Genomic DNA, 22,394 nt, shown 5'->3' with positions numbered 1-22,394 from the left:
GTTCCTGTTGCAAATAAGCCCCTACTTCCTCCTTTCCCTGTTGAGTTTGTGGGTGTGGGGATAGACTGGCTGCTTGGCGACCTAATAGGGGAGGGTGGCATTCCCTCCTTTTCTGAGTTCCCTGATTGCATCAGTTAAACTTCTTTTGATTGTAAATGATAGAGCACTTAGCTTGGTCTAAGGTAACATCATTGAATGAACCAATTATTAAAAAGGTCAAAGAGAGTCTTGCCAGCTTCAGGCATGGTTTGTTCCAGGGGTCCCCATTGTCCTCAGGTCCCTGAGACCATTTCTTTCTGATTCTCCTGGCTCTGCTGTACTGGGTCAGTCTTCTGAAAATTCTTCTGGTCCCCTCCCCACCACCACCACAATAGTGGCTATACTACCCTCTGGACACAGCTCCTTCCTGAGAGGTCCTGCAAAAGAAAAGCAGCTTTGGAGAAGCCCCGGCCAACATCTCACAGCTCATTGACCCAAATTTGTTGTTTGTTCCCTCCACTTCCCTCCCCAATATCACTATGCTCCAGGTGATGGAATCAGTTTCCCCAGGGAGTGTCGTCATATTTGTCACATAGAACAGGAGTCAGCCAATTATGGGCCCTTGAGCCAAAGGACATGTGTTTGTAGATTGCATTCTTGGAGTACAGCCACACTTTTTTTTTTTCTTTTTTTGGCCTATTGTCTGCTTTTGTGACACAATGGCAGAGTGCTGTGGCAGAGACCTTCTGACTTGAAAAACATAAAATCTTTGTTGTCTTGACCTTCAGAGAAAGAGTTTGCAGACCCTTGACATAGAATGGCAGAGCCAGAGGGGAATCACCCCTTGTCCACCTCCACACCTTTCCTTACACAGGCAGAAATTGATCCCAGCAGACTAGAGCCTGCTCCCAGACAGAGGGTGTGGCTTGCTGCTGAGGCAGACCTGGGGTTAGAACTCTCTGGTTCTTGGGAAGCTTGGGTGGCTCCATCCTTTAAGCTTCTGACTCTTTTTTTTTTAAGTTTATTTATTTATTTTGAGAGAGACAGAGAGAGAGTGAAAGCAGGGAAGGGGCAGAGAAAGAAGGGCACAGAGGATCCAAAGCAGGCTCTGTGCTGAGAGCAGAGAGCCCCATTCAGGGCTCGAACTCATGAACCATGAGATCATGACCTGAGCTGAAGTCAACGCTTAGCCAACTGAGCCACCCAGGCGCCCCTAAGCATCTGACTCTTGAGTTTGGCTCAAGTCGTGATCTCAAGTTGTGGGATCAAGCCTGGAGGAGCCTGCTTGGGATTCTCTCTGTCCCTCTCTCTCTCTGCCCCTCCCCTGCTCACACACTCATACTTGCACTCTAAATAAATAAATAAACTAAAAAAAGAAAAAGAAAAAAGAAGAGCTCTCTGGTTCTTAAATGCGCCAATGTCTTAGCTGCAAGAGTCATCCAGGGCAGTTGAGGAGGGAGGTTGAGGTAGGGAAGTGGTCAAGGGTGTACGGGAGAGGCAAATGGGACTGAAGGAGGCACCGAGTGTGGCTCTCACCTTCTTCACAAATTTTCACAGGGGGAAGTGGGCCTTGAGCAGGACGTCGGGGGTTAGGGGTATTCAGGCTCAGCCTTGGATGTTCAGAACCTGACTCCCCAGGAGAGAGACAGTCTCTGCTCAGTCCCGGCCCCCAGCCCTTGCCCTCTTAGCCTCCTGCGTTGCTGCCCAGGAAAAGAGACTAGAGTTGGCGTCTCTATAACTTTACTTCAGAGGCGTGTGTGAATCAGTCCAAGGGCTACATCTTGCTGCGGTTCCTGTACCCAGGTGCAGGATGCCTGCAACTGAAATCCACAGGCCAAGCGGGATTTCTGAGTCGTAGCACTGGCTCGCATGTATGGAGTGCTAACCTGGGCCAGGCGCCACGTGGATTCGGCGACCCCTCACAACCACCCTGTGAGGCAGGCCGTAATGAGAAAAGCGAAGGCTGGAGAGGTAACTTGTCCCAGGTCACACGGCTTGTGTCAATGGGGTCCTCTGGGAAGCAGACACTAAGATCTATTGAGATTTATTAGAAGTAAATGCCTGTGACTCGGTGGGTTAAGTGCCCGACTTCGGCTCAGGTCATGATCTCACGGTTCGTGGGATCAAGCCCCGCATCTGGCTCTGTGCTGACAGCTGGTGAGCCTGGAGCCTGCTTCGGATTCTGTGTCTCCCTCTTTCTCTCCGCTCCTCCCCCACTCATGCTCTGTCTTTCTCTCTCTCAAAAATGTTAAAAAAAAAAAATTAAAAAAGTAATGCCTGTGAGAAATATAAAAGGGGGAGGGAGAAAGAACCTTCAGGCTGGAAAACCACTGGGCACCGTGACAGGGTCTCAGCCAGCCCAGTGCAGAGCTCTGGAACAGATCGCCTGCCAGAGGAGTGCGGCTCTGGGCAGAAGTGGCCAGCCCAGCCCCCTGCCATGGTCATTGGCTGGGGCTGACTGGGAGGAACTGGCCCAGGCTCCAGAGCTGAGGTGGACCCTGCAGGTGCTGTAGCTGGATGTTGTCTGCTAACTGCCCTCCTTGCCGCTGAGCAGCAAATTCCTTCCTGAAGGGGAATCTGAGAGGCACGCCTCTGTGGCCACCTAGCAGCTAGAAAATAAACCAGGCCCCAGACTCCGGCGGTCGGGGGCCACATGCTTGTGTGCTTAACCCCTCTGCGCTACCTCTTGGTAGACAGGGTGGAGGAGTAGAATTTAGTAGAATCACTAAACTGGACTCAACCTCAGTGTCCTAGCTCTGCAAGTACCAACTATATGTCTTTGGGCAAGTCGTTTCATTCATTCATTCATCGCAATATTTCCTGAGCATTTGTGTGTTGAGTCCGGTGCTAAACCTCAGTTCAAGTGCTGGCCATGGCTTCGTAGAGCTGTCTATGTGGGAACGGAGGACCGCAGTAGCTCACAGCGATGCTGAACAATATAATAAGGCAGGGATGCTCACAACAGAGTACAGAGACGTGGATGATATTATGGGCCTCCACTTCGTCTGAGAAAGGGAGCACATGGCCCACTCTATAAAACCAGTGTTGGGTCAAGCTTGGGGAATCACAGGCTCTGCTCCAGCAGACCAGAAAGCTGGGACTAGAGTGTGGGCCCGGCCAGAGAACCAGCCTGGGCCTATATAAGCCAGGACATGCACAGCTGTCCATCCTGCTTCCCAGAAGTGGCTGGTTCTATCTCCAAGATGAGTAGTGAATCACTGACCTTGGGGCAGGTTCCTGGCCTTGGGGGTGTAGATCCAATGCCTTTGGTACTCGTGACCGCAGGACAGGTCCTCCGTCTTTGCCTTCACCCAGACACCGCTGGTCCAGGCTGAGAGCCAGGCCAGTTGGGCAGGAACTCTTAGTTAGACGGTAGACATTCATCAGCTGATGGATGAGTCTTAGGAAAATCAGCAAACTCATTTAAAAAGACAACCACCCAGATTTTCCTTAGTCCTTTTCCTCACCCAGCCGTGCCCAGACACATGATCTTGACGAGGTCCCTTATCTTGCTGCAAATTATTGCCAGGAAAATCTATGGCCAATTAAACAAGCAAATGTTCCTCTTGTACCTTTTTACTTCTGCTCTCTTAAATAAGCTCTGGCCAGAAGCCGTGGTCTCGAGAAGATGCTGGACTCACGGGGTTCTCTTCATCAGACTAAACATTTCCCCCCATGGCACAGGCTCCCGGGCTTGGTTATTCAAACAGCAAAACCCCAATGCTCCCAAGATAAACTACTGATGATGTGATAATAGCAATCACCCTGGAGAATTCCAATTGGTGCATATCACCAGGGGAAATGTCATCAGCAAGCAAGAATCCTTGTTAAAACAACCCAACAGGTAATTTGCTTTTTATGGCTCAGATGTAAAACACAAATATGACCGGGTTCCAGTGGCCAATGGAAAAGCATTGACATTGGAAAGTCCTTTTCCTCACCATAGCCAGGGAAAGAGCCAGAAATACTCAGTGTCCCTGGTCTGTAGAGTCTTTCTCCTGCTCCAGCCATTTTGGGCCAATGTTTTGTTTTTGTTTTTGTTCTTAATTTTTTTAATGTTTATTTTTGAGGGGTGGGGAGGGGCAGAGAGAGAGGGAGACACTGAAGGGAGAATCTGAAGCAGGCTCCAGGCTCTGAGCTGCTCGAACTCGTGAACTGTGAGACCATGACCTGAGCTGAAGTCAGATGTTTAACTGACTGAGTCACCCAGGTGCCCCCATTGTGGGCCAATGTTAAGGAAAATGTCAGTGATGGGTGGTTGAGGGTGAGGGTAGGCCAGAATTTTTTTCCCTAAAATTAGCCAGATCCCACCCACCTACCCTCTCCCCAAGAGCCCAGGCATGCTGCCCTGCCAGCAGCCTACTCCTCACTGCACCCCCATCTCAAAAGTAATTGTTTCTCTATTTTTCTTTGAGTTTCTGCCTGTTTATTCTCCCTGTTCTTTTTTCTATTCCACTGTCTCCTCTCCTTTCTCTGCTCCCTTTCCTGAAGTTGGTCTTCGGTGACTTTGCTCTTCACCCTGTGTCCTACTGTTAGACTACGCAGTTATTCAGGCTTTAACAGGATGCCTGGAAACTGGCAAAGGGGGCTCAAACCCCTTCATCAGGAAAGTTAGCAACCTGTCGTGGCCATCTTCCACGAACAAGACACAGGGAGCCAGATCCCAGCAGACAGGCCCCGGGTCAGAGATCCTGACCAACTAAGGGAGAAAAACATGAAACCCTGCTCCCAAAGACATCCCCTCCCCAAATAATAAATATTCCACCCCTTAGCTAACAACTGTCAGTAAAAGATAGAGACCCAAACCCTGGGTGCAGCTCTCCCTTGAGCTTGCCCGCTCTCGCATCTCAAGAGATTACTTAATCTCTCTCTTTTTTAAAAAAAAAATAATTTATTGTCAAGTTAGCTAACATACAGGGTATACAGTGTGCTCTTGGCTTGGGGAGTAGATTCCTGTGATTCATCCCTTACATACAACACCCAGTACTCATCCCAACAAGTGACCTCCTCAATGCCCATCACCCATTTTCCCCGTCTCCCCCCGACCCCACACCCCCATCAAGCCTCAGTTTGTTCTCTGTGTTTAAGAGTGAGAGTACTCTCTCTTTAGCCACGCAAGTGAAGAATTGATTCTTACAATTTCCATTGTTATTTATGTATTTATTAAGAGATACAAAGTTCCGTTTATATTTATGTATTTATTAAGAGAGTAAATTTTAATCCCCTCTTCACTTGCATGGCTCCACCCCTGTTCTGGTCCATCCACCGGGCAGCACTGTCACTCAGGTCAGGATGTTCTTTCCAAGCCCTAGGCCAGTCTTGGGGTGTCTCAATCACATTTCCTCCCTCCCTTCGCTGTCCTCACTCTGGTGATCACAGTGGTCCTAGGGAACCGTCAGCGTTCCCTGCAGGCAGCATGAGAGCAGGCCAGGGCCGCTGCCAGCGCCCGGGGCAGCTCTGTGTAAATCAGGGAGAAGTGCCCCCTCTTCAAGACAGATGCAGCTTCTGTGGCAGGGAGCACGTCTCAGGGGACTGCGGCTCCATGCTCCCCCGTAGCCAGGCAACGCTATGTACTCTGCACGGAAGACAGGACGGCCAGGACCTACCCTGTGCAAGATGCCGCTCTGGGGATAAGAGCAGTAGGTACCTCTGTGGGCTAAGGGAGTTCTTTCCACTGCTGCAGAAGCAAAGCCCAAAGGCAGTTAAGAACTATTGTGGGACTTAGACTTCAACTGAGAGCTTGTTTAACATGCACATTCCTTCCATAATTTGGCTATTGTTGGAAGTGCTGCTATAAACATTGGGGGAGAGGGGAAAGTGGGTGACGGGCATCGAGGAGGGCACCTGTTGGGATGAGCACTGGGTGTTGTATGGAAACCAATGTGACAATAAATTATATTTAATATGAAAAAAAAGAAAAACAAAACATGCACATTCCTGGCCCCGCCCCCAGAGAATCTGCAGCAGCAAGTGTGGCCTGGGGCCCCTGAGTCAATCTCCGCAGGTGATTCTGTTTTGTTTTGTTTTTAATGTTTACTTGTTTTTGAGACGGAGAGTGCGCATGCGTGAGCACAACTGGGAGAGGGGCAGAGAGCGAGGGGGACAGAGGATCATAGTGGGCTCCACACTGACAGCAGAGAGCCCCATGCGGGGCTTAAACTCAGGAACCATGAGATCATGACCTGAGCCAAAGTCATTTGCTCAACCGACTGAGCCACCCAGGCGCCCCTTCCAGGCGATAGTCCCTGGTTCCCCAGAGCAGCCTCTTAGAACCTTTTCAGTTTTGTATCCCAAGAATGAACACATTTTAGCTCTCGCTCACCAAAGAAATGTATTAGTCTTTAAGTTTTATACATGTAATACTGAGAGCCAGGATATTAAGTAATAGAAAGAAAAACTGTTAAAGAGAAAAATAAATATAAACGGAAATGGTAACGTGTTCCTCCTGCCCACACCCCTCTCCCATTCTGCTTTTTAGCTCTCAGGGTTAAAGTGCTCCCCGCTTTGGAGGCCAGGGCCACGGAGACTGGGAGAGGAGATTTAGCCACTGAGAACATAAGTCACCACATCACTGGGACCCTTCTCACACAGTGCTACCCTCTGTCTTCCTACCCCCAATTGGCAATGCTGATTCCCAGGCAGGAATCCAGTTCCAGAAGATCATGATGATTCCATTTCCTTTGGAGGGGGCACTGGCATTATGACCGGTCATGGAGGGGCCCCTCCTGACTTTCAGGGTGCTCTGTGACAGTGAACGCTCCAAGGTTTTGCCTTTCACTGTAGAATGTTTGGACGTTTCTCTCTGTTATGTTCGGCCTCAGCCAACCTGCTATGAATCGGGCCTGTGCTGATTTAGCGGTATGTCATATTTCGGGTGCCAGGCTTCCTCACCTGTAAAATGAGAGGGTTGGACTGAGGGATTGCCAAGGTGCCTTCCAGCTCTGAGAAGTAAGGCCTCTAAACCCTGGCTGTGCCATTCATGAGTGGAAGAGTTGGGGGGTAGCACTCAGAAAAGACCAGGGAAGTTAGTTAGTGGGTTAATAAGGAGATAACCATCTTTCAGCCAGTTCTTGGGGAGAGAAGGACATGAGAGAGACTCAAGGTCACCAAAGCAAGGGCAGTACGACTGCTGGGCTTGGCATCATGCAGGACGGCAGTCACCGGGTCTGGGTTCTAGAATAGTCTTTGCCTGGAGCAAGTTTCCTTGAGCAAATACTTCATTTTCCAAAGACAGGATGGCTTGGATGGTCACCGTGGACCTCATCATGGGTGTAGTCTAAAATGATTTTTTCAAAATGAGAGTCATGAAATACATTTTACTTATTTGGTGAGGCAGGTAGGGCATGGCAGAATGGAAAGGTTTCTTGAAACTTTTGTTTCAGGTGTGTGTGTGTGCGTGTGTGTGTGTGTAAATGAGAAAGGGGGAGAGAGAGAGAGAAAGAGAGAGAAACTGAAGGGACCCCATGAAAAAAAGCTGGTTTTTTTCTCCCTTTGGCTCCTCTTCTGTTTCTACTCTTGCTAAGACCTGTACCCCCACCTTACACAGGCCTTAATGTATGTCCAACTTGTAAAGGTCAAGGAGTTAATGCTTTCTTTGGGGTCTTCCAACACAGTAGATGACATCTAAGGAGTGTCCAGGTGACGTCCTCATGAGTGTTTTTCAAGACCACTGACTCAGGACACCTGGGCAGCTGAGTCAGTTAAGCATCCAACTTCGGCTCAGGTCATGATCTCACAGCTCACAAGTTCGAGCCTGTGCTGACAGCTCAGAGCCTGGAGACTGCTTTGGATTCTGTCTCTCCCTCTCTCTCTGCCCCTCCCCTGCTTGTGCTCTCTCTGTCTCAAAAATAAATAAACATTAAACAAATTAAAAAAAAAAAACAACAAGACAACTGACTCAAGACACCTTGATTGCCAAGACCCCCAGCTCTAGGGCATGAGTGGCTCATGGAGGACATCTGAGCACTCCTCCTTGTTTTGAACAAATCCTGGATGACTGAGAGGATAAGAACACCAGACCACCATCCTCAATAAAAACCCCCAACCCCAAGCAAAGATGAGACTCATCCTCCATTTTCTTTCCAAATCTCCAAGATGCTCTGTCTGTATCTGCTCTCTCTCTCTCTCTTTGATAAATTTCTCTCACCTCTTGCTGGCTCACATCTGATTTCCATCTTGTGTGAGGCCAAGGATTCTCTTGCCTGATCCTGCAGGACCCCCTCTGGGTCCTCAGACCCGGCCTACCTGCATCATGTGTGTTAGAAATAAGCCTACCAACCCAATCAAAGGAGGGACACGGAGACTCAGAACATAGTGAAGTGAGGCTTTAATCAACGCTCTTTCGAGAGCATGTGTCTGATGGACAAACACAGAGCAGTCACAGCAGACAATTTATCTCCTAGCGTGCAAGTCCCTCCCCTGACTCCTCATTGGCTGAGTACTACAGAGGTTATAGCCTAACCCAGATGTTGCCTATGCCCACCTAAGGCAAAAAGTAGTCTGATTGGAATAAATGTACCTTCCCTGAGGTGATGCAGAGACTTTCAGTTCCTCTTCCCTTTGTTCTTTGGTGCGTGCTCATTGCAAACCCGTGAAAATAAGTCTGAGAAACAGGGGAGAAAGAACCAGGAAGTGAAGTGTCTAAGGGTTTGGGACTCCATTGTGGGGGGTGGCTCATACATATTTCCAGTAGGTTGTAAACCTACTGTTAACTCACCAGCACAGCTTTTATTTAAAACAGATTTTCTTTAAGTTTATTTATTTATTTTAAGAGAGTGAAAGAGAGAGAATGTGCTGAGGAGGGGCAGTGAAAGAGAGGGACAGAGAATCCCAAGCAGGTTCCTCACGGACAGCAGAGAGCCCGATGTGAGGCTCGAACTCATGAACTGTGAGATCGTGACCAGAGTCGAACTCGGATGCTTAACGGACTGAGCCACCCAGGTGACCCCACAGCTTTTATTTGGTATTTCTGAAAATGAGTCATCTCCCTTATGTCTCACAATGTGTGCACATGCTGGGTTACCTTACCCAGTTGGGGTCCCAAGAGGAAACAGAAGACACACTTAAATGAGAATAATTTGAGGAGGGTTTAATAGAGAGACTATTTACAAAATTGGGGAAGAGGGAAACCAGCATGCAGGACCCAGGGGCCAGCAGCAGCGAAGATGTTACCACCCCTGGCGCAGAAGGAAAATGGAATGCTTTCCAGAACCCAAAAGAGGAGTTGTGAAGAAGAGCCACCTTGATAGGAGCAGTGGCCATTATTGGAGGGACAGCCAGCCTGCTGTGACAGAGCAGGAAGGAAGCTGGGAGACAAAATACCCCAGCCACACTCTCCACCTTTCGTGTCTTGCTGGAACTACCCATTGGCAATGGAGCCTCCCCAGAAGCCAGAAGGCACCACAGCCACGGGTACAGTGCCCTATGCCTCTCGTGGCAGAGGGCAGTGGGTCCCAAGGGACAAAGGGACAATATCCCACGCAAGGAGAAGTCAAATCTATTTCTTGCCATGGATTGCAGTCACATACACTTATGAGCTATTGCCCCCAAGAGACCAAGGTGGCACTGGGAGCCTGCCTGCATTTAGAGTCCATCAGAATAAGGCTGGAATTCTGGCATGCTGCCTGACCTTGGACAGACTACTGAACCTGATGCAGGCAGACCAAGTCCAAGGACCCAAAGAGGGAGACCCAGCCAAGAGGGTCATTGGCTTCATGCAGGATAGAAATCAGACATAAGTCAGCAAAAGGGAGAGCAGTTGCAGACGGTCCGTCCTAGAGACTTGGAAAAGAAAAGAGCATGAATCTCATCTTTGCTTGGGGCCTGGGATTTTTATTGGCGATCGTGGTCTGGTACAGGTGTCCTCATAGGCATCTAGGAACTGGGCAGAACAAGGACAGGGGCCAGGTGTCCTTCATTTGTCACTCATTCCCTGAAACCAGGGAATTGGGGATCAAGGTGTTTGGAGTCTGTGGTTTCAGAGAATGTTTATGATGATCTTGCCCATTTACTCCTTAGAGATCATCTATGGCGCTGGAAGACTCCAAAGATATCATTATCACTTTGTCCCTTACAAGGAGGACATTTTGCATTACAAGGCATGTGTAGAGTGGGGTGGGGCATGCAGGTCCTAGCAAGAACAGAAGCTAGAAAAAAAGCAAAGTTAAAAAAAAACAGATTTGGGGGCTCCTGGGTGGCTCAGTCGGTTAAGCTTCTGACTTTGACTCAGGTCATGATCTCACGATTCAGGGGTTCGAGCCCTGCATCGGGCTCTGTGCTGACAGCTCTGAGCCTGGAGCCTGCTTCAGATTCTGTGTCTCCTTCTCTTTCTTCTCCTCTCTCTCTCTCTCTCAAAAATAAACATTTAAAAAATGAAAAGAAACAGCTTTTATTTTTCATGGGGTCCCTTCAGTTTCCACGTCTCAAGCCCATCTGAGCCTTAGCTCCTTAGCTCATGCAAGACAGGGAGAAATGATGCCAGGTGTGTAGGCTTATCCCATGCATTAAGGATAATAACTGAGAAATGCCAGGTACGTGAGGCGTTCAGTAGTGACAGCGGCGATCCTGTGTTCTAGATGTGACAACAGGAATTATTCATTGACAGCAGGGAGTCCCTCCACAGCACGGGGGCTCAGGGAAGAGTCTGGCCCATCTCTATTTCTTTCAACATCACCCTTGCCTTCTGTGGGCCTTCTTTCCCTCCATGCTTTCCACCCCGGCTTCTGATACACTGTTCTGCAGGCAATTATTGATGGAATGATTTATACATTACAAGGTGTGTTTGTTCTTGGAGAAAGCACAGGCCAGTTGTCAACAGAAATTTACTGAGATATTAAGTGGTAAGAAGAATTAAAGCCCAAATTAAGGAACCGGAGCAGGAACAGGAGGAGCCTTTCTGGGGAGCCAAGAGTCTGGAGTGCTCTCTGTGTGATTCCCATGAGCAGTGCGCCTCCTGGAGGCAAGGGGGCCTGTTCCAGACAGGAGGGAGTTTCCTTCTGCAACTACAGCCATGGCTTGGGTTAAACCCGGGTTCCCCCAGACCCCTGCTCCACAGATCCTGATCTTTTGAGTTCGTGGCAAAAAGTCACTTTGTTTGTCTCCCTAACAATCACCAAGGGTCCCTTTCATGACAAATCCAGCCAGATGGCCCAGGCTCCTATTAATGGACCATATCTTACAGGAGTCTCAGCTTCCTCACCTGGGAAATGGAAATAACTCCTGCCTTAACGGATGGCTGTGAAGGGTTGGAATCATGTATAGGAAGAGCTTGGGCCAAGTCAATAAATGGAAACTTCTGGTCTGGCCCGTCCTGGTAAGTGTCTTCCACAGATGACAGCTCTGGCCCAGCAGGCAAGGCTCCTCCTCTGCAGTTGGGTCACTTTGATCCACAGGGGTTCTGTCCCTGTGATTAAAAGCTGTTGATGCCAAGGGTGCCTGGGTGACTCAGCTGGTTAAGCACTGGACTTTTTTTTTTTAATGTTTTTTTTTAAGTTATTTTTGAGAGAGAGAGAGAGAGTGAGCAGGGGAGGGGCAGAGAGGGCGATGGAAGACTAAAGAGGGCTGTGTGCCAACAGCAGAGAGCTTGATGAGGGACTCGAACTCACGAGCCATGAGATCACGACTTGAGCTGAAGTCAGACGCTTGACCCACTGAGCCACCCAGAAACCCCCCAGGCTTTTGATTTCGGCTCAGGTCATGATCTCTCTGTTCATGAGTTCGAGCCCTACCTTAGGCTCTGCACTGATAGTTTGGAGCCCGCTTGGGATTCTGTCTCCCTCTCTCTCTCAAAATAAATAGATAAAACTTAAAAATAAATAAATACATAAATACATAAATAAAAACCGTTGATGCCAGTGAAGACTGCCTGTGGCTCCGCTGGAGACACTGATAATGACGCCTTGGGGCTGGGTGGGGGGAGGGGCAGGAGAAGACCCCTCTGCCAGAGCTTCCAGCCCTGTGCTCATTTGCATTAAAATCAGGGGCTTCACCCACTTTCTAGCTACACACACACACACACACACACACACACACGCACGCACACACACACACAGGCAAACACGCATGCATACATGCTTGCTGGAGGCTACAGATCAGACTTGTCACTGTGCTTTGGTACATAGAGGATCAGGGGAGCAAGCCAGGAGGGCTGCCGTGATAGGGACCGACAATACTCTAGCTCCTGACAACACTGGCTGCTGGCTGAGATCAGAGCAGGGTTCTGGAACCAGCCTGCTCAGGCTGGTGTCTAATCCAAGTCTTACTGCTTTCAGGTGGGGTGGCCTTGGGCAAGATACTCATACTCTCTGTGCCTCGGTTTCTTTAACTGCAAGTGAGGGCCGTGGTATGCTGTGATGAAGGGTTGTGATGAAGGAAGCTTTCCTGAGTCAGAACAGGGAAGGAGGCTGGAATAAGAGGTGGTATAGTCATCTAGTGCTCCGTGTGTGTTAGCCCCCATGTCAGCTTTCAGCCTTATCACCAGCACAGGGATGCCTGGCTGGCTCAGTCAGTAGAGTGTGTGACTCTTGATCTTGGGGTTACTGAGTTCGAGCCCCACACTGGGGAGTGGATTGTACTTAAAATTAAAAAAAAAATCTTTGTGGAGGTGCCTGGGTGGCTCAGTTGGTTAAACGTCGACCCTTGATTTCAGCTCAGTTCATGAGATCGAGCCCCTTGTCAGGCTCTGCACTGACAGCACAGAGCCTGCTTGGGATTCTCTCTCTCCCTCTCTCTCTGACACTTTCTCACTCTCTCTTTCAAAATAAATAAAATAAACTTAAAAAAATTTTGGGGGTGCCTGGCTGGCTCAGTCAGTAGAGTGTGTGACTCTTGATCTCCGGATTGTGAGTTCGAGCCAAGCTCCACGTTGGGTGTGCAGATTACTTAAAAAATAAAATCTTAAAAAAAAATCTTTAAAACAAGTGTACAGTGAGAGGAGCCCTGGGCTGGGCTGGGAAGAAGAATCAAGAGTTAATTCCACTATTATTGTTATTTTTCCAAAAATGTTATTCCAATGGTAATTGGGACAAGTTATAAAGATCCTTACACTTCACCAAAATAGAATAAAGAACAGGAGGACATTTGGCTGAGGGGAGAGCGAGGGCAAGAGAAGAGTGGTCCCGCGGTCCTGTGGAGTTTCTGGAGGAGAACATTATGGGCTCTGAGCACCATACAAACACGATCACTTGCAAAATTCACTGACAAATGCAAGTCAGTTGCAAAGTGGATGAACAGCCCCCCAAACAGAAGGTTGAAGAAAGAAGTCACTCACAAAAGAGTACATGCTGTGTGATTCCATTTATATAATAAGTACAAACACAGGCGAAACTAATCCATGCTGTTAAGTCAAGTTAATTGTTATCCTTGGGGGTGGGGCAATGACGGAAGATTGGGGGCAGGGGAGTGTGCTGGGGGACCTAGTAAAGTCCTATTTCTCCATGTGGGTATGGATGACACAGGTGTTTTCAGTTTGTGAGAATTCATCATGCTGTACACTTAAAATATGTGTTTGTGTACACGTAGTTTTCCCTGAAAATTTCAAACAAAAGCAGTTGCTTGGTGAAAGCACAGCTTTTCAGTAGACTGAGTATGTAAATAACACTGTTGTCAATGGCAGGAATAAATAGCTAATCTGCCTTGTGTGCTCCGCTAACCACTACATCTATTCCCCTCACAGCTGTCCCATGAGGTGGGGGTGGCACTCCCCTCTTACAGATGGGGCAGCTGAAGCTTAGTAAGTGAAGTAATTTCCCCGGCACCCCCAGATCCCTTCCCTAGCAGAACATACTGCTTTGCGTGTGTTCCCCCCACCACCTGCATACCCAATAGTCAATCCCTTGAGGATAGAGCACAGAGTCTGACATATAACTAAAGCTCAATACATGCCTGAGGGAGGGAGGAAGTAAGGAACGTTATTCCATTGTCGCCCGTCACCCCATCTTGGCATTCTGAATTCATTTTTGTCTCCTGTCTAATTTCTATTGCACTTATAGGCAGCACCAAAGGGCACTTAATTGCTTTTTGTTGCTAGTTCTAAAACATTCCATCACTCAGGCCCATGCCTCTGAGCTGCACGATTGTTTGGCATGATTGAAGAGTGAAGAGATCTACTTCTGCTCCCCAGAGAGCACAGCCTGGATGGGAGAGGGAAGATGGGGAGATGTACAGGAAGGTTGGGGTGGAGGCGGGGAATGGATGCCTACGCCTGACTCCCTCCCACCTGCCCAAAGCCTTAATTCTTAACCCAGCACCAGGAAGTAAAAGTGAGTGAATGGCCCCCAAATGGAAACATCTCCTGGCCCCGTTCCTCCACCTTGGGGCCTTGCTTCTGTCCCTGTCCTCTGCCTTGGCCCCTTCCCACCCTATTGGATCCTTTGTCTGAATTAAGGTCAACAGACAGCCCAATGTGTGGTCAACTCACCGCGAAGCCTGCACTTAGACTCTCTCTGCCAAAAGCCTTTTCTCCTGGGGAGGCTTCAGCAGACATTGAAAAGCTGCAGAGTCTCCAGAGTCCCAGAGAAAAGCCACCCTCTACTGATACCAGAAGATCTTTACACATCCCTCCAGAACAGTGAGAGACGCAGCTTTCCTGCCCTTTGGGAGGGTCATGTCTTTCTGCCACTGCTTGTGTTACACTGAGTCAACATTCAATGAATAATGAATTATAATAATAATAACTTGAGGAAATTTATGCCCTAGCTTCAACTGGGTCCAAAACATAAAGGGAAAATTCACTGTAAATTACATCCTGGGACGAGCAAGTGAATAATACAGGCGTCTTTCCCCAGAGACCTCCAAATCAACTCATTTAAATTAATAAATCCCACTCTCCTCTGTGCCTGAATAACAGGCTTATTTATGTGTCTTAGAATTGGCCAAAATATCCGAGTGAGGGAACAGAGCAATTAGAGTCTTTTCTTTACACTGAGAGATTTTTGAGATGCCCGCTAAGCCAGCTAACTCTCATTTTGCCTGAACACAGGGAAAGGAAAAAAACCACAACAACATTGAATTCAATCTGACGAATGGATTGCTTCTAAATCTACATGCTGCCAAATAACCAAATTGACTGAATTTTTCACTCTTCAGTCACTTCTTTTGTTAATATCTGGGTATAGGGCTTCTAGGCCTAAAACCTTGATTTGGACCGGTCTTTCTTGAAAAGATCTCTGCAGAGCTCAAGACTGGAAGATATGGTTTGTTTTGACAGGTCTTCCTACTGAGACCCCTTGCATTCAGAGCCAAATTCTAAAATATTTTACGGAATGGGGGCATGTGACTACCAGTCAGAGTGGATGTGGCGTGCGAAGGGGGTGGGGTGGAGGGGGCGACTGGGCAGTGTTAACTCTCTAGTTTGGGGTATGTTAGGGTGGTCAGTGGGGGGCAGAGGTGGATCTTGGAGGAGAGGCAGGTGAGGCACTGGAGGGCTCAGGACAGCTTCTCTTTACCAATGGAAATGAAAGTATTTTAAAATTTCAGGGGCATCTGGGTGGCTCAGTCGTTTGGGCGTCCGACTTCGGCTCAAGTCATGATCTCATGGTTTGTGTGTTTGAGCCCTGCGTTGAGCCCCTCGACAGCTCAGAGCCTGGAGCCTGCTTCAGATTCCGTGTCTCCCTCTCTCTTTGCCCCTCCCCTGCTCATGCTCTATCTCTGTCTCTCAAAAGTAAATAAATGTTAAAATTTAACATTTCAACAGTACAGATGGCTGTATATCAAGTCTGCCTCTGTGTGCTATGAACAGCTGGGGGTGGGGAGAACGTTCTAATCTGCCTTTGTGGGTCATTTCTGTTCTCTTCCCTCTGACCTTATTTCTTCTTAGGCTAATCTGTTCATTGTCATCCTGATTTACACAGCTGTGGTGCAATGCAATTCTGATGCTAACTACCTTGAGTTAGGTCAAGTTCCATAGGTTATGGGCACAGTCCCCAACAAATCCACCCTCACTTCAACACTAGCTACAATTTGGGGGGCCTCCAGAGCCACCTCATACTTCAGACCAACTGGCTAAAAACTTAAGGTGTACCTCTTACCTTCTCAAGTTTGATAATTCACCAGAATGACTGCTAGAACTAAGGAAAGCAGTCTACATAAAACGACAGTCTTATTGTAAAGGATATAAATCAGGACCAGCCAAAGGAAGAGACACAGATGAAGTCTGGAAGGATCCCACATGTGAAACTTTCTGCGTCCTCTGGATGCATCACCCTCACAGCATGCTAATGTGTATCATCAACCAGAGAAGCTCACCCAAGCCACAGTCCAGAATTTATATTGGTATTTGATTGGGTAGGCCTGATTGAAACCTTGACCACAAGACTGATCACAATCTCTAGGCCCCTGCCATTCCCGGGAGGTTGAGCTGTTATTGTGTGGCTCAACAGTCCCAACTATTTTCTCACGTTTGGTCTTCATGGTATGACCAGTCCCCATCATCTTGGTAGCAGGAACTCAGGTGTGGTCGAAGGGCGCACCATGAATAACACAGGAAATTGCAAGGTTTAGAGGTTCCCTTCCAGGACCTAGGAACAAAGTCCTGCCAAATTCGTTATTATACAACATATGGCTTAAATGAATATACTTTCACTGGGGCCTAGCTTCTGTGTCCATTCCATATGGCCTAGAATGCTAGTGTGTGTGTGTGTGTGTGTGTGTGTGAGCACATACACAGAGGTGACTGAGAAAGTGGAAGGATGAAGCAGAAAGAACCTTGGATTAGAGGTTGAGCCCTAGTCTTGGGTTGGGTGAAACATTATCCTCAGGGAGGGAAAAGAGTAATAGTTCTGCCACCAAGGCCAACTCTGTGCTCTTAGGGGTTTGCTCATAGGCTAGAGGACAGATGGTCTGAGAGGGGGCCAGAGAATGGAAAGTTGGGGGTAAGCAGGGATATCTTGTAGGATGGGGAATGTCAGAGTTGGGAATGGTCTGTGTCCACAGTCTTGTGAGTGTGTGTGTGTATATGCATATGCATGTATCTGTGCCTGTGTAACTCACATATGAGCTTGTGTGAAGGTGAAAAGGAAGGACAGGCTAAGTTGACAATACTCTCCAGATTTGGGGTTACCATCCACTAGGGTACAAGATGAACCAATGGCTGATAAATGGTGCCCCTCTCACCATCATGCCTAATGAACCACTTAGAGAATTCTGACTTCCTGTTCTTATGACTTTGGGCTCTGCCAGATTCCCGGGGAGGGAACACACTTCAACCAGGGGACACTGAACTTGAAGCTATGATCACAACATGGTCACTCTGGGCTCCTCTGGCCGGTAGATCAGCAAGCAAAGAGAGGAGTTACTATCCTGTACAGGTGGAAGTCACTGGCCCTGACCACCAGGGTAGTTAGGGCTGTTGTCACACATTGCGGGCAGGGGGAAACATCTAGAACACAATAATTCACTGCGCTTGGGCTTCCATGCCCCAGACCACTGCTACAATCACAGCCTGACAATGGCAAGGCAACTAAGAGCTCAGATCTCTTGAGATAAGGCTCAACAGTCTCTCACCAGGCATGCAACCCAGATCAGCTGGCCAGGGGAGAGGAATACTGAGGATGTGTGTTGGAGGAGGGAGATGAGGAATATTAGTTATGGTCTCGAGACCAGTTGTGATGGCAGGGACCATAGCTAGCTCCACTTACCTCCCTGTTCTGGCCGAGATTGTAGGCAGCCACTGCCATGAAGGACACTCTAAGATCTGACATAGTGGACATAGGCCCACAAAGATCTCAGGGTTTCAAGGGGTAGGGTTACCACACACCTCTTCTGTACTACTTTGCACCCTCTTGTCCTCACTTCTTATTCCAGCCACTGCCGTGGCAATCAGGCCCATGCAGTTTACAACCAGCTTCACGCGGGTTACAATATCACAGCACCTTACCCAAGTCTATGCCCTGTACCTCTTGCTTCCTGTGCTGGGACTTCTCAGACACCAAGTCATGGATACCGGCAGGAGCCCACTCAGCATGTGCACACGAGCAACCCAGAAGTGTGTGGTACTTATGGCCTGTGAGGCCACACTTGACCCACGGGGGAAGGAAAATGGTAGCATGGGGTTTCTCCCTTTCATTCTCCAAGCAGAAGTTCTGAGATGTATTTCTCCCAGCTTTCTGTCAAAATCAACTCTCCGTGGCCCAGTCTGGTAGCCAACTCATTAATGCATTCTCCTGGCTTTCCTTCTTCTCCAGCCTCACTCTGTTGCTCCATGGAATCACATATCAAATAACCCACCTGCATGAGAACCTTTGTTTCTCTGTCTATTCTCAGTACAGAAACTAGAGTGATCCTCACATGAGTTAGATCAAGAATCCTCTGCTCCAAACCTGGAGTTCTAGACAGGTTCTAGCCCCCACCTTGAGGCAGCCTCCCCCAGCTCCTTAAGGCAGCCAGGGCCAGTTACCCCCACTGGAATAGCTCCTCCTCTCCTGGGAGACCTTGTATGAGCTGACCCCCCATGACCTCTCTGACCTTGTGCCCCACCACCTTCTCTCACCTACCCACTTCCTCTGGTTCCAGGCTCTTGGCTCTCTCGAACACATAGCCAAGCTCCCACCTCAGGGTTTCATGGCAGCTCTTCCCTCTGCCTGGAGTGCTGTCTCTCCAGATGTTCACACGGACAGCCCCATCATTCTTTCGGGTCTTTCCTCTGCTAGTATCTCAAGGGAAGGTGACCAACCATCCTGGTTTGCCTGTGACTCTGACGCTTCCCAGAAGTGGGGACTGTTGGTGTTAAGACTAGTTCAGACCCAGGCAAACTCGGATGCTTGTTCACCTTATTTCAATGAGACCTGACTTTTCCATGTGAAAATTTCAACGTCTCCAATTCCCTCCCCCGACATCCCTCATTCCCATTTATTCTGCTCTCATATTTCCTTTCTTTCATAACATCATCTCCTCCAACCTACTACACAGTTTATTCACATAGTATGTTTATTGTTTAGAGTATGCCCTGCTCTATCCCTAGTGTCTAGAACAGCTGAGCACAGGGTTCTCAAAGTGTGGTCCTTGGACAGCAGCAGCATCACCTGGGAGCTTGTTGGAAGTGCAAACTCTTAGGCTTTACCCCCCAACCCACTGTATCGGACACCCTGGGGGCTGAGGGGTGGGAGTCCAGGGATCTGTGTGTTAACAGGCCCTCCAGAAGATTCCAAGGCACATCCAGGTTACAAGTCGCTGCCCTAGCACACAGCAAGTGCTCGATACGTGTTTGCAGAGGGAACGGATGACTTCCATGGGCATGGATCCCCTTCATCCATTCTACAGAAATGGGTTCTCAGTGGGCTCTTTATCAATAAGGATTTGCCTCTGTATGGAGGATTTGTTGCTTTGTGCCAGAAAGAGATTTCTCTTCCAGCCTGCAGGCCCCTGCTTGTGAGCACCCGGGGTCATCATAATTAACCCGACACGGGCTGCCTACGTGTGGTGAAAGCATCTTGACGCTTGCTTGCTTATCTCAGTGTGGAAGGTGTGGGAGAAATAGAACTGCTCTTACATTCTCCCATGATACCTGAGCTGTATTTTTCTTCTTTGACCGGGTAACCTCAATCAGCAATGTTATGGAGGATTATTTCAAAGGGTCAGACGGGAGTGGGGCAGGAGCGAGACGTGTGATCTCGGCCCTTTCTGAGAAATCAAACATTCCTGCAGTGCAGCAGGAGAGATTCAGGCAAGGCCTCAGGAAGGACTTTCTGAAGGCCAAGGAAAGTGCTGGGGACCTAAAGAAAACTATGAAACCCTCTCTCATAAATGCCTGAGTTGGGGTCGGTCCTATGTGTGGGCAGAGGAACCGGCCACAAGATTTTCCGGACTCAGGCAACGGATTGAGAGGTGGCTTCCTTTCAGTGAGGAGTTGGGAGCAGGCATTGTTCCTTGCTCACCTGCCATGAGGATTTGAACCCATTTTTCCTGATTTCTTTACCTCGGGGTTTTCAACCTTGGGACCACTGACGTTTTGTACTGAATAATTATTTGTGGAGGTGGCTGTCTTATGCAATGTAGGATGTCTAGCAACATCCCTGGCCTCTGTCCCCTGGGCATAGATAGCATCTTCTTCTCTGAATGTGACAACAAAAAACATCTCCAGACATTGCCAAATGCCCCTGGGGTGGGGACCGCTAGGTGTACCATGAAGCCCCGAGGATCTATAAGGTCCTTCTTAGCCCTGATATTCCAGGGTTCTGTCAAATCGAACAGATGCCATCTGAAGGCACTTGGGGCAGCAGAATTACGGTAGGGCTTCACCCTGAGACACAGACTATGTGTCACATGCACGGTGGGCCACCACAAGGTCAGGATGGCCTCTGATTGGATCTCTTCAAAATGCTTGTCCTCCAGACAAGCAGGTAGCATCTTCAGTGAGCATCCTGTCTGGATATTCACTGATGAGCGAGGAGGCACTGATGTCACGCAAAGGAATCCCTCCCTCATTTGTAAACCAGTGCCCCAGGCCATGCTTTCTCCGGAAACCAAGGGCCCAAAGTCATAGCCAACCAGATCTCTACTCCAAGCTATTTTTGAGGCATTATCTCCAGAAAGACCCTTTCGGGGTGAGGCGGGGGAGGCAAGGTCTTACAAGTGCAGGAGCAGGACCCCTTCTTTATTTAAAATTCGGCTATTTTTTTCATCGTGGATTTTTTTTGCATTGATTTTGATTTTGTAAAGACATACTGCATTGAAACATTTTGTTCCTGAGTTACGTTGTGTCCCTCTGAAATGTTGCATCCTAGCAAGTATCTCACTCGCCTCATCCTAGCCCTGGCCCTGATCACCCAGATTTTATGATGCAGAACAGCAGGCCCGGGAGTGAGGAGCATGGCAAAAGGAGCAGCCAACACTTATCCTGAAGGGCCCAAACACCTGGTGTTGCAGAAGCCCCAGTAGCGACTGCTCAGCGCGAGCACACTGAAGATAAACTAGACAGAGCCTCCCAGCCCTGATCCTCGGTGAATGAATGGTCTGGGGCGCCACACATCATCCATTTATTCACAGTCATTCTCTGAGGACCCGCTCTTGGTAGATGCTGGGTGAGACCAATGTGGTGACGATCACTTCCAGGCCGGGAAGACAGGCTCATAAACAAACGAAGCCTAATGCCGGCGATAAGGACTGTACAAAGCACCGTGGGAGTCTGCTCGAGCAGTGATTCATTGGATCTGATCTGCGGGGACAGAACCCAAATGCAAGATTCATTCCCAACCCAGGAGAGATCCTGTCAACCACAGGTCATTTTCCGCGTTCGCTAACAAGCCTGCCAGTCTCTGCGGTGGGATGTGAGCTGGGGAGTTAGCCTCATTTGCTTTAGTCACTTGGGCAGCAATCAAGGGACTCCCTACCCCCCCTTCGTACAGCAGAGGCTCGGTCGGGTAGAAACAATTAATGAAACGATTCCCACATAATTAGAGGGCTTAACTGATGAAAAGCCAGAATATGGTTTTTTATTGCCCACTCTCTTTTGTGATTTGAGATTCAGGCGGTGGGTATGGCGGGGACTTTCAAGGAAGAAAGAGAGAGAAAAGAATGTGCTTGTGAACGATGGTCTAGCTCCCCATTTTACAGATGAGCACGTTGAGGCCCCGAGTGGACAATTGAGTTGTTCAGAGGGACAGCCTTGAAAGAGAACCTGTTAGTAATAATAGTGCAGACCCACAGGTGAGGGGAAGAATGTGGGGGAGGACAGTGTCTGCCTCCACTTCTCCAGTTGTACAGGGACATGTACAAGTTTGCTTTGTTAAGAAATTAATTAAGCAGTGAGGTGCCTGGGTGGCGCGGTTGGTAACGCGTCTGACTCTTGATCTTAGCTCAGGTCATGATCTCACAGTTCATGAGTTCGAGCCCTGCATCTGGCTCTGTGCTGATGGTGCAGAGCCTGCTTGGGATTCTGTCTCTTCTTCTCTCTGCCCCTCCTCTACCTGTGTGTGCATGTGCATGCTCTCTCTCTCTCTCTCTCTCAAAGTAAATAAATTAAAAAAAAAGAAAAAGAAAAAACATTAATTAAGCAGCAGCTAATCCCTACAGAGGCGATAAATAGAGCCAATAAGCTGGCATTTGGTTTGTGGCAGGAGACGAGGACCCTCGTGGCCGGTGCCAGGTGTCCCGCACGCTAGGGAGGAGGGGTTGGGTACTTTAAAGGAGGGTACGCCTAGAGTGTGGAATGTGGCAGCACTCGGGGTCTCCTCCCGGCAGCCCCATGCCTACCTTGCCATGCCTCCGAATGCCCAGCAGCGTGGCATCTGTTCTCTCACACAGGCAAGAAGGCAGGAAGCACCATCAACTCCATTTTATGGTTGAGGAGATTGGCACTGAGAAATGTTCAGTGATTTTCCCAGGGGCATTCTGCTGAGCCCTTTCCTGGCGGATCCTCCCCTGGAGCCCAGCCCTCTGTGTTGTCGGCCCACCCCAGGCCCTCTCCCCAGTCTCGCAGAGAC

This window comes from Neofelis nebulosa, chromosome 6 (genome assembly GCF_028018385.1).
Source record: "Neofelis nebulosa isolate mNeoNeb1 chromosome 6, mNeoNeb1.pri, whole genome shotgun sequence".
Lineage (NCBI taxonomy): Eukaryota > Metazoa > Chordata > Mammalia > Carnivora > Felidae > Neofelis > Neofelis nebulosa.
Note: the sequence above shows the minus strand (reverse complement) of the source record.